General features: G+C 43.3%; 1 long non-coding RNA gene across 1 annotated transcript; it reads left to right on the forward strand.

Annotated features, from left to right (window-relative positions):
• Nucleotides 1-980: 980 nt before the first annotated feature.
• Nucleotides 981-6,379, forward strand: LOC143701891 (uncharacterized). The gene is made up of 2 exons (XR_013190186.1): nucleotides 981-1,057; nucleotides 6,250-6,379. It is a non-coding gene; the product is annotated as an uncharacterized LOC143701891 (long non-coding RNA).
• Nucleotides 6,380-9,706: the final 3,327 nt, after the last annotated feature.

Consider the following 9,706-nt stretch of genomic DNA (forward strand, 5'->3'; position numbering starts at 1 on the left):
AATGTACAACATATTTTGTACATTCCTGTCCCAAAATTTAGTCCTTACCCTATCCCTACCCCTAAACCTAACCCTACCCGTAACTTTTCCCTAAAATCAGAGGGAAATGATCGGTGAATAACACTGATGTTGAAGAACCTCACCCTGATTACCATAAACTGTAAACTTGTCACCTCAAATCTGATTGGTTGATCTGAAAGTTGTTCCAGGATCAACAAAGATGTTGATCCAGGAACATGTGTTACTTGGTGAAACCACGTTCACCGGTACGGTTACCTGAGTTAAGTTCTGTTTAAGTTGACCTCTTTTATGGGCCCAGAACTTTAAATTTTCTGTAAATTAGTTGTTGTTTTTTGTTTTTTAAATAAAAACTTATATTTTTTGACTCCTCATGCCTGCCAGCTTGGTCCCTCACACTCAGCATCAGGTCTTTGTGTTGGTCAGGCCTCAGGACTATGTTCACATCACTGGTCGTCTCTTTAACCCAGGCAGAGGAAAAACCCTCGGGTAAAAAGTACCACAAAGTAGAAGTAAAGAGCCTTGACAACTCTCGTCCAACACATACTCTTCCTCTCAGATTGTTTCCATCTACACTATAAAAAAAAGCTGAATTGTTTTAACCCAACTTTGGGTCATATATGGGCAAACCCAAACGTAAGGTTAAAAATGTAATGTAAAAATCTAACCCAACGGCTGGGTTTGTCCATATTTGACCCAAAGTTGGGTTGAAACAATCCAGCAGTTTTTAGCAGTTTTTAGAGTGTAAGCCAGTTTAGACTGAACAGTTGCACTGAATGATGATAAAGCCTATCAACGATACATCGCTGATATATCATCATTCAGTGCAACTCATTCAGACTTATTTTGTACATTTGGTTTGATCACATCATTAGAATCAAGTGTGAACAATTTTGAGTCGTTGTGTGTAAACGATGACATGTTTGTGTTTAACTTGTGTCTTAACTCATTTAAAATGAGTTTTAGTGATTGAGAACGTGTTTTTTTGTTTTGCAGAAAGAGTGCATGAGATTTGCTAATCTGCCTGAACTTGTTTGAGGTTTTGTCACGGTAGACATATTCTCTGTTCCTTCTAGTCTTGTGTTTATGTTGTTGGGTGAGTGCACGTGTGTAGTGGGTGTGAGTGTATGACATCACCTGATCCGCTCCAGCTGATCGTCATTCATCACCAGCTGCAATCAATCTCACGACTCCTTAAATACTTACCACTGTTCTATCATCCCTGTCAGATCGTTGTTTGATGTCCTGCGTGTTGGTGTTCCGGTGTTCTGTTCCTGCTTTGTGTTCCTGTTCCTCGTCGTCTGCATCTGGTTCTCCTGTCTTCTCACCGTCACCTCCGCACCGCACTTCTTCACGGATCCTGGCCATCGAAGTCCCTGCGTCACGGTGTTCCTCCTGCTTGTACTGTATTCCATTTATCATCCATTAAACTGTTAACTCGCAACTGCTTCCTGTCCTTCATCCAGACATTATGACAGAACGATCTGACCGTCAAATGGAAGCAGCGAGTTCATCTTCGGGATCCTTGGAAGAATTTATCCAACATAGCATTCGGAGGATGGATTCTCAGCAGCGGGATATCGGCGACACGGGCCGGGCAGTACAAGCATTAGTGACGCAGGTGTCCGAGCTCACCCAGCAGATCCAACGCCTACAGAATCCCGCTGCGCCGCCCACGCCGGCCGTTCCCCCACCAACTCCAGAGAGACCATCGCAGACCGAGCCCCGCCTACCGGTACCAGAGTCATACGCTGGAGAACCAGCCTTTTGCAGAGCGTTTCTGACACACTGCTCCATGCACTTCGCTCTTCAACCACATACTTTCAACACGGAACAGGCTAAAGTGGCGTTCGTGCTGACGTTGCTAACCGGGAAGGCGGCGCTTTGGGGAACGGCGGTGTGGGAGAATCAGAATCCATGCTGCGCCTCGTTCCAGACCCTCGCCGCCGAGATGAGAAAAGTATTCGATCGGGCTGTCTCTGGGAGGGAGGCAGCCAGAGCATTGGCGGACCTTCGTCAGGGAGAGAAATCTGTCTCCGACTTCTCGATCGAGTTTCGGACCTTGGCGGCGGAGTGCGGCTGGAACGAGGAGGCGCAGTGGGATATGTTCCTGCATGGGTTGGCTGACCACGTCCAGAAAGAGATTTACGCCCTGGATCTGCCGACCACACTGAATGGCCTCATTGATCTTGCTCTGCGGGTGGACGCCCGACTGTCAAGAGTCGAGCGTCGGATTCCGTCCACCCGTACCTTCGGAGGAAATGACGTGACACGATCCAGCGGCAGGGACGTGGTCAGCCCCGTCTACGATCCCGAGCCCATGCAGGTGGGTCGAGCTCGGCTTTCCCGGGAGGAGAGGGAGAGGCGGAGGTCCCAGGGCCTTTGCCTGTATTGTGGAGGAGCGGGACATTTTGCTTATAATTGCCCGGTAAAAGGCCAAGCCCGATAGTAAACTTGAGGCTACTATCGGGTGGGATCTCCGCCAGGAAGACCTCATCAGCGACTACATCTACCTCCACGCTCCTCCCGGTGAGACTAAGATGGTCAGTCCATCAGCACGACTGCCAAGCACTTCTGGACTCTGGGGCTGAAGGTAATTTTATGGACCACACTTTTGCACAGAAATTTCAGATTCCCCTCAGAACTCTCACTCATAGGATCGCTGTTCACGCACTCAATGGACAAGAACTCCCCACCATTTCCCTCTCCACTCAAGATATTACCATTATCACTTCTGGCAATCACTCTGAGACAGTTTCATTCTACATCATGGATTCACCTCTTGCACCCGTCGTCCTCGGACATCCCTGGCTCCTCCAACACAATCCCCGGGTGGACTGGTTTCATGGATCAGTGCTGGAGTGGAGCAAGGAATGTCATAAGTCTTGTCTCGTGTCTGCTTGTTCGTCTGTGCCTGTTTCTGTTTTTCAGGAGGAAACAGGGGATCTGTCTAACGTGCCCGCTGAGTATCTGGATCTGAAGGAGGTGTTCAGTAAGTCTCGTGCTGCTTCTCTTCCTCCGCATCGTCCCTATGACTGTGCTATAGATTTACTGCCAGGTAAGTCTCCGCCTAAGGGCAAGTTATATTCACTTTCTATTCCAGAAAGAGAGGCTATGGAGAAATACATTTCTGATTCTCTAGCAACCAAGTTCATTCGCCCTTCCTCTTCTCCAGCGGGGGCGGGGTTCTTTTTTGTGGGGAAGAAGGACGGTTCTCTGCGACCTTGTATTGATTACCGGGGGTTGAATAACATCACGGTAAAGAATACGTATCCTTTGCCGCTGATGTCTTCAGCCTTCGAGAGGTTGCAGGGAGCGTCTATCTTCACAAAATTGGATTTGCGTAACGCTTATCATTTGGTTCGCATTAGGGAGGGGGATGAGTGGAAAACTGCTTTTAACACCCCCAGGGGGCACTTTGAATATTTGGTCATGCCTTTTGGGTTGTCCAACTCCCCAGCAGTTTTCCAGGCACTGGTCAATGACGTGTTGCGAGATATGATCGATCAGTTCATATATGTCTACCTGGATGACATATTGATTTTTTCTTCTTCTCTCCAGGAACATGTGCAACACGTCCGACGAGTGCTTCAGAGGTTGCTAGAGAATGGGCTTTTTGTCAAGGCGGAGAAATGCGATTTTCATGCACAGTCGGTTCCGTTCTTGGGACACATCGTGTCGTCTGAAGGTATGCGGATGGACCCTGAGAAGATCAAGGCTGTGGTGAATTGGCCAACCCCGGATTCTCGCAAGGCCCTGCAGAGGTTCCTGGGGTTCGCCAATTTCTACCGGCGTTTTATTCGCAATTTCAGCCAACTAGTCGCTCCTCTGACTGCCTTGACCTCCCCCAGAACTACGTTCAGGTGGTCTGACACGGCGGAAGCCGTGTTTACCAAACTGAAAGGCCGCTTTGTTTCAGCCCCCATCCTTGTCGCCCCTGATCCCTCACGTCAGTTCATGGTGGAGGTCGACGCGTCAGAGGTGGGAGTAGGTGCAGTGCTGTCCCAACGCTCTCCGGCAGACGACAAGATGCATCCCTGCGCGTTTTTGTCCCATCGTTTGTCACCAGCCGAACGTAACTACGACATTGGTAACAGAGAGCTGTTGGCAGTTAAGTTAGCATTGGAGGAATGGCGCCACTGGTTAGAAGGGTCGGGGGTACCTTTTATCGTCTGGACTGATCACAAGAACCTAGAATACATCAGAACCGCCAAAAGATTGAACTCCAGGCAGGCTCGGTGGGCACTTTTTTTCGGTCGTTTTGACTTTACTCTTTCATACCGTCCGGGTTCCAAGAACATCAAACCCGACGCCTTGTCTCGCATATTTGATTTTTCCGAACGCCCGTCTACTCCCGAGTGCATTTTACCCGAAACTCTATTCGTTTCCACACTCACATGGGAGGTCGAATCGAGGGTCGAGAAGGCCTTAGAAGGGGTAACGCCTCCGCCCGGTTGCCCACCGAATCGTTTGTTTGTGCCGGAGGGATTACGGTCTGACGTTATCCAGTGGGGTCATGGCTCCAATATAGCTTGCTATCCAGGAGTTAATCGCACTAGCTTTTTAGTCAAGCAACGATTCTGGTGGCCACTTATGGCTCGCGACATTCACGATTTTGTTTTGGCCTGCTCGGTTTGTGCTACTGGTAAGACTTCCAATCGACCTCCAGACGGGTTACTTCAGCCGCTGTCGGTTCCTTCGAGACCCTGGTCCCATATCGCTCTAGATTTTATCACCGCCCTCCCCCCCTCTCAGGGGAACACAGTCGTTTTGACTGTGGTGGACCGGTTCTCGAAGGCAGCCCATTTTGTTCCCTTACCCAAATTACCCTCAGCTAAGGAGACGGCGGTGACGGTCGTTGACCACGTTTTTCGGTTACATGGCCTCCCGATTGACGTGGTTTCCGACAGGGGACCCCAGTTCGTGTCCAAATTTTGGCAAGAGTTTTGTAGATTATTGGGGGCGACGGTTAGTCTATCCTCTGGGTTTCATCCCCAGAGCAATGGTCAAACCGAGAGGGCCAATCAGGATTTGGAGAGAGTGTTGCGATGTTTGGTCTCCAAGAATCCTTCCTCATGGAGCCAACAGTTGTCTATGGTGGAGTACGCCCACAACACGTTGCCAGTGTCAGCCACGGGCCTATCTCCGTTCGAGTGTAGCGTAGGTTACCAGCCACCAATTTTTCCCAGTATGGAATCCGAGGTTGCGGTCCCCTCCGCTCACGCCTTTGTTCAGAGGTGTCACCGCACCTGGACTAGAGCCCGTGAGACTCTACTCCAGGTGGGGGCGCGCACCAAGGCCAAGGCCGATCGCCACAGGTCAAAGCCTCCCGTATACGTCGTTGGTCAAAAAGTGTGGCTTTCAACTAAGAACATTCCACTGCGCACCGTCTCTAATAAGCTTGCACCCAAATTTATTGGCCCGTTTCCTGTCACCAAGATCATTAGTCCGGTGGCAGTCCGCCTCAAGTTACCTCCAGCGTACAGGAGGGTCCATTCCGCCTTTCATGTATCCAAAATTAAACCCGTGTTTCATTCTCATATTAATCCGCCCGTCCCGGTTCCTCCCCCACCGCGGCTCGTAGATGGGGAGACCACATATTCGGTTAATCGTATTCTGGACTCTAGGCGGAGAGGACGCGGATTTCAGTACTTGGTGGACTGGGAAGGTTACGGTCCGGAGGAGAGAAGTTGGGTGCCTGCTAGAGACATCCTGGATCACTCCCTTATCGATGATTACAATCGACAGGTAACGGAGTCGGGGAACGCCAGGAGGCGTTCTTAGGAGGAGGGGTACTGTCACGGTAGACATATTCTCTGTTCCTTCTAGTCTTGTGTTTATGTTGTTGGGTGAGTGCACGTGTGTAGTGGGTGTGAGTGTATGACATCACCTGATCCGCTCCAGCTGATCGTCATTCATCACCAGCTGCAATCAATCTCACGACTCCTTAAATACTTACCACTGTTCTATCATCCCTGTCAGATCGTTGTTTGATGTCCTGCGTGTTGGTGTTCCGGTGTTCTGTTCCTGCTTTGTGTTCCTGTTCCTCGTCGTCTGCATCTGGTTCTCCTGTCTTCTCACCGTCACCTCCGCACCGCACTTCTTCACGGATCCTGGCCATCGAAGTCCCTGCGTCACGGTGTTCCTCCTGCTTGTACTGTATTCCATTTATCATCCATTAAACTGTTAACTCGCAACTGCTTCCTGTCCTTCATCCAGACATTATGACAGGTTTAACAGAAAGAGTGATTTATACAAAAAATGGGTTTGGCCTTTGAGAATGTGGTTCAGAGAACAGAGTTTAGTGTTTTGTCAATTCAGAAAAACTACAAAAAGAGAAATAAAGCAAATGGCCAAATACAATGTGTTGATATCACTGGAGAATTCTGTCATTTTTCTGTTATTTTGTCATTTCAACCACATCTCCAATTATGCATTTTGTTTGATAACTTGGAAATGGTAAATATTTTTGTAACAAAAAATGAATTAGAATTGTGTAAATCCAAAATACAACCAAGTTTCTCTCAAAGATATGAGCAAACATTATTCCAGTAATGTTAATACAATGTTTGTTCAAAGTGACCTGGTCTTTCATAATGTTCTCAAAACATTTGCAGAAAAACATTATTTTTATATATTGTTCATAGACATTTGATTTTTTTTAAATGTTACTACTTGTTCAGAGTACAACATAAAAAGCAACATTCAGATATTGTTGCACAATTATAAAATAGGATGTTCCCTTAACGTTCGTATAACCAAGAATTAAAAAAACAAAACAATGTTTGAATGTTCAGAGATCATCTTTCATAACTTAATGGTTTTAGAGCTAAATGTTTTTCGAACAAATGGGAACATCCATCAAGGACAAATAACTGGATGTTCTGAACATTTTGTTCTCAGAACATTTTCCCTCAACGTCATGAAAACGTTCATCACGTAAAACAACATCAGAAAGAATGTTTCTCCAAAAACTTACAGTATATGAAGGGACTTTGGTTTCTCTGAACATCATGAGAACGCATATCTATGGAAGCTTGTTTCTGCCATAAAATAAAAAAATAATTGCGACTTTTTATCTCACGATTCTGACTTTTTTTTTCCTCACAATTGCATGTTTATATCTTGCAATTCTGACTTTATAACACGCAATTGGGAGATATAATGTAAAATTTGCGAGATATAAAGTAGCAATCGCGAGTTATAAAGTCAAAATTGCGAGATATTAAGTCGCAATTGCGTGTTATAAAGTAAGAATTGTGAGATATAAACTTGCAATTGCGAGAAAAAGTAAGAAGTTTATTTCTCGCAATTCTGACTTTAGCCTATATCACGCAATTGGGAGATATAATGTAAAATTTGCCAGATATAAAGTTGCAATTGCGTGTTATAAAGTCACAATTGAGTGATATAAAGTCACAAATGTGAGATATAAACTTGCAATTGCGAGAAAAAGTAAGAAGTTTATTTCTCACAATTGCGACTTTATATCTCACAGTTCTGACTTTTTTTCTCCGAATTGCATGTTTATATCTTGCAATTCTGACTTTATAATACTCAATTGGGAGATATAATGTAAAATTTGCGAGATATAAAGTAACAATTGCGAGTTATAAAGTCAGAATTGTGAGATATTAACTTGCATTTCGTAATTGCGTGTTATAAAGTCGCAATCGCAAGTTATAAAATTAAAAATTGCGAGATATAAAGTCACAATTGCAAGTTATAAAGTCGTAATTGCATGTTATAAAGTCAGAATTGTGAGATATAAACTTGCAATTGCGAGAAAAAATAAGAAGTTTATTTCTCGCAATTGTGACTTTATAACACGCAAAGTGCGACTTTCTCGCAATTCTGAGAAATAAAGTCAGAATTGCAAGATGTAAACTCGCAATTGTGAGATAAAAGTCACAATCATCTTTTAAAATGTTTTATTCTGTGGCGGAAACAAGCTTCCATACATATCAAATACTGACGATGTTATAAGAACATTCTAAAAGTGTTATTTGTTTGAAGACGTACAGAACCTTCACAAAAACACCAGTGGAAGTTGTGAGAACATTCCCTGTGTTTGGAGTTAGCAGCCGTTCACAGGTGTGTTTGTCAGAGAGTGTATTATCAGTCTCGCTCCAGGTCGGAGACAGGAGGACATTAGCTCATGATGAAGGCTGGCTGCACACACCACTGCCTCCTAGTTTGAGCTTCAAATGTCATTTTCTACGCTACATTTCTCAGCCTACGCAGAGCTGGGCTTCTGTGCCAATTTAGACGTCAACCCTTGACATTTCGCAGATTTTCCACAGAGTCACTCGCCTTATTCCTGGTTTCTGTCCGTACGGGAGAACCGGGTTGATCCACACCAGGTGCTGAGAGTGAAGGTCAGGTCACACTGGTTATCTAAACTCAATGCATCAGTGAAGGATCCAGCTCCTCCCATTTAATGATAATCTGTTTCAAATCTATTCATGAATCACAGCTAATGTTCAGGGAATATTATCATTCACCACAGGAGAAATCGGCCATTAGCATTATGTGAAAGAAATGACGTGGATGTGTAAAAAATCTTATTTACTTATTATCTTATCCTATTTACACACTTTTTGCATTGTTTACCATTACAGGAATAAATTATATTTTAAAGTATATTACAGCAGAAACCAGTTAATTTAAATAATTTCACAGTATTAAGTTTTTACTGTATTTTGATCAAATAAATGTAGCCATAGTGAGATTAAGAGAACACTTTCAAAAACATAAAAAAACCCTAATGTTTCCAAACCTTTGACCGGTATGATTGCATACACATATATAAATGATGAATGCATGGATAAAAGTTTTGATGTGACCAGTATATCTTTATAAACGCTGCAGGTGAAAAGAGAGAACTGCTTTTTAGAGTCTACAAAATAAAACAATCACTCGTAAAACATATTTTATTGTTATTGCATAGGCCTATAAATATTATTATTATATATCGAATATAATAATATGATTCATAATATAAATAGTATATCTATAAATAATATTAATTACACGCTTTTTGCATAATTACCGGAATAAATTACATTTTGAAATAAATTACAACAGAGATAAGTTGTAATAATTTAAATAATTTTCCTAGTATTACAGTTTTTACTGTGTTTTTGATCAAATAAATGACATTAAAACCTTAAAAACCTTAGTGTTTCCAAACTTTTGACCGGCACTATAAATATATGTATTTATGCATTGCATCCATATTTATGATGAATGCATGAGTAAAAGTTTTCATGTGACCTGTATATCTATATAAATACTGCAGGTGAACAAATGCTATTTCATGCTTTTTAGAGTCTACAAAATAAACAGAATCATTGGTAAAACATCTATGATTTTTGATTGTTATTGCATAGGCCTAAATGTATTTTATCATATACATATATATATATATATATATATATATATATATATATATATATATATATATATATATATATATATATATATATACTGCTAACTTTGAATGAGCGTCAATGGAGAAAGATGTTCCTCAACTGCAATTATCATGACATTTACATGTACCAGCACTATCTAACTAAACCATTATCCCTTGGTTATCCTGGCATTAACAAAAAACATATTTGGTTACACTTTATTTTAAGGTGTCATTGGAGAGGCTGGCCACTCCCTATTAAGCCCTATTGTACCG

Source organism: Siphateles boraxobius, unplaced genomic scaffold, assembly GCF_051911475.1.
Source record: "Siphateles boraxobius isolate OS27281-9 unplaced genomic scaffold, OSU_SipBor_1 33, whole genome shotgun sequence".
NCBI classification, from domain to species: Eukaryota; Metazoa; Chordata; class Actinopteri; order Cypriniformes; family Leuciscidae; genus Siphateles; species Siphateles boraxobius.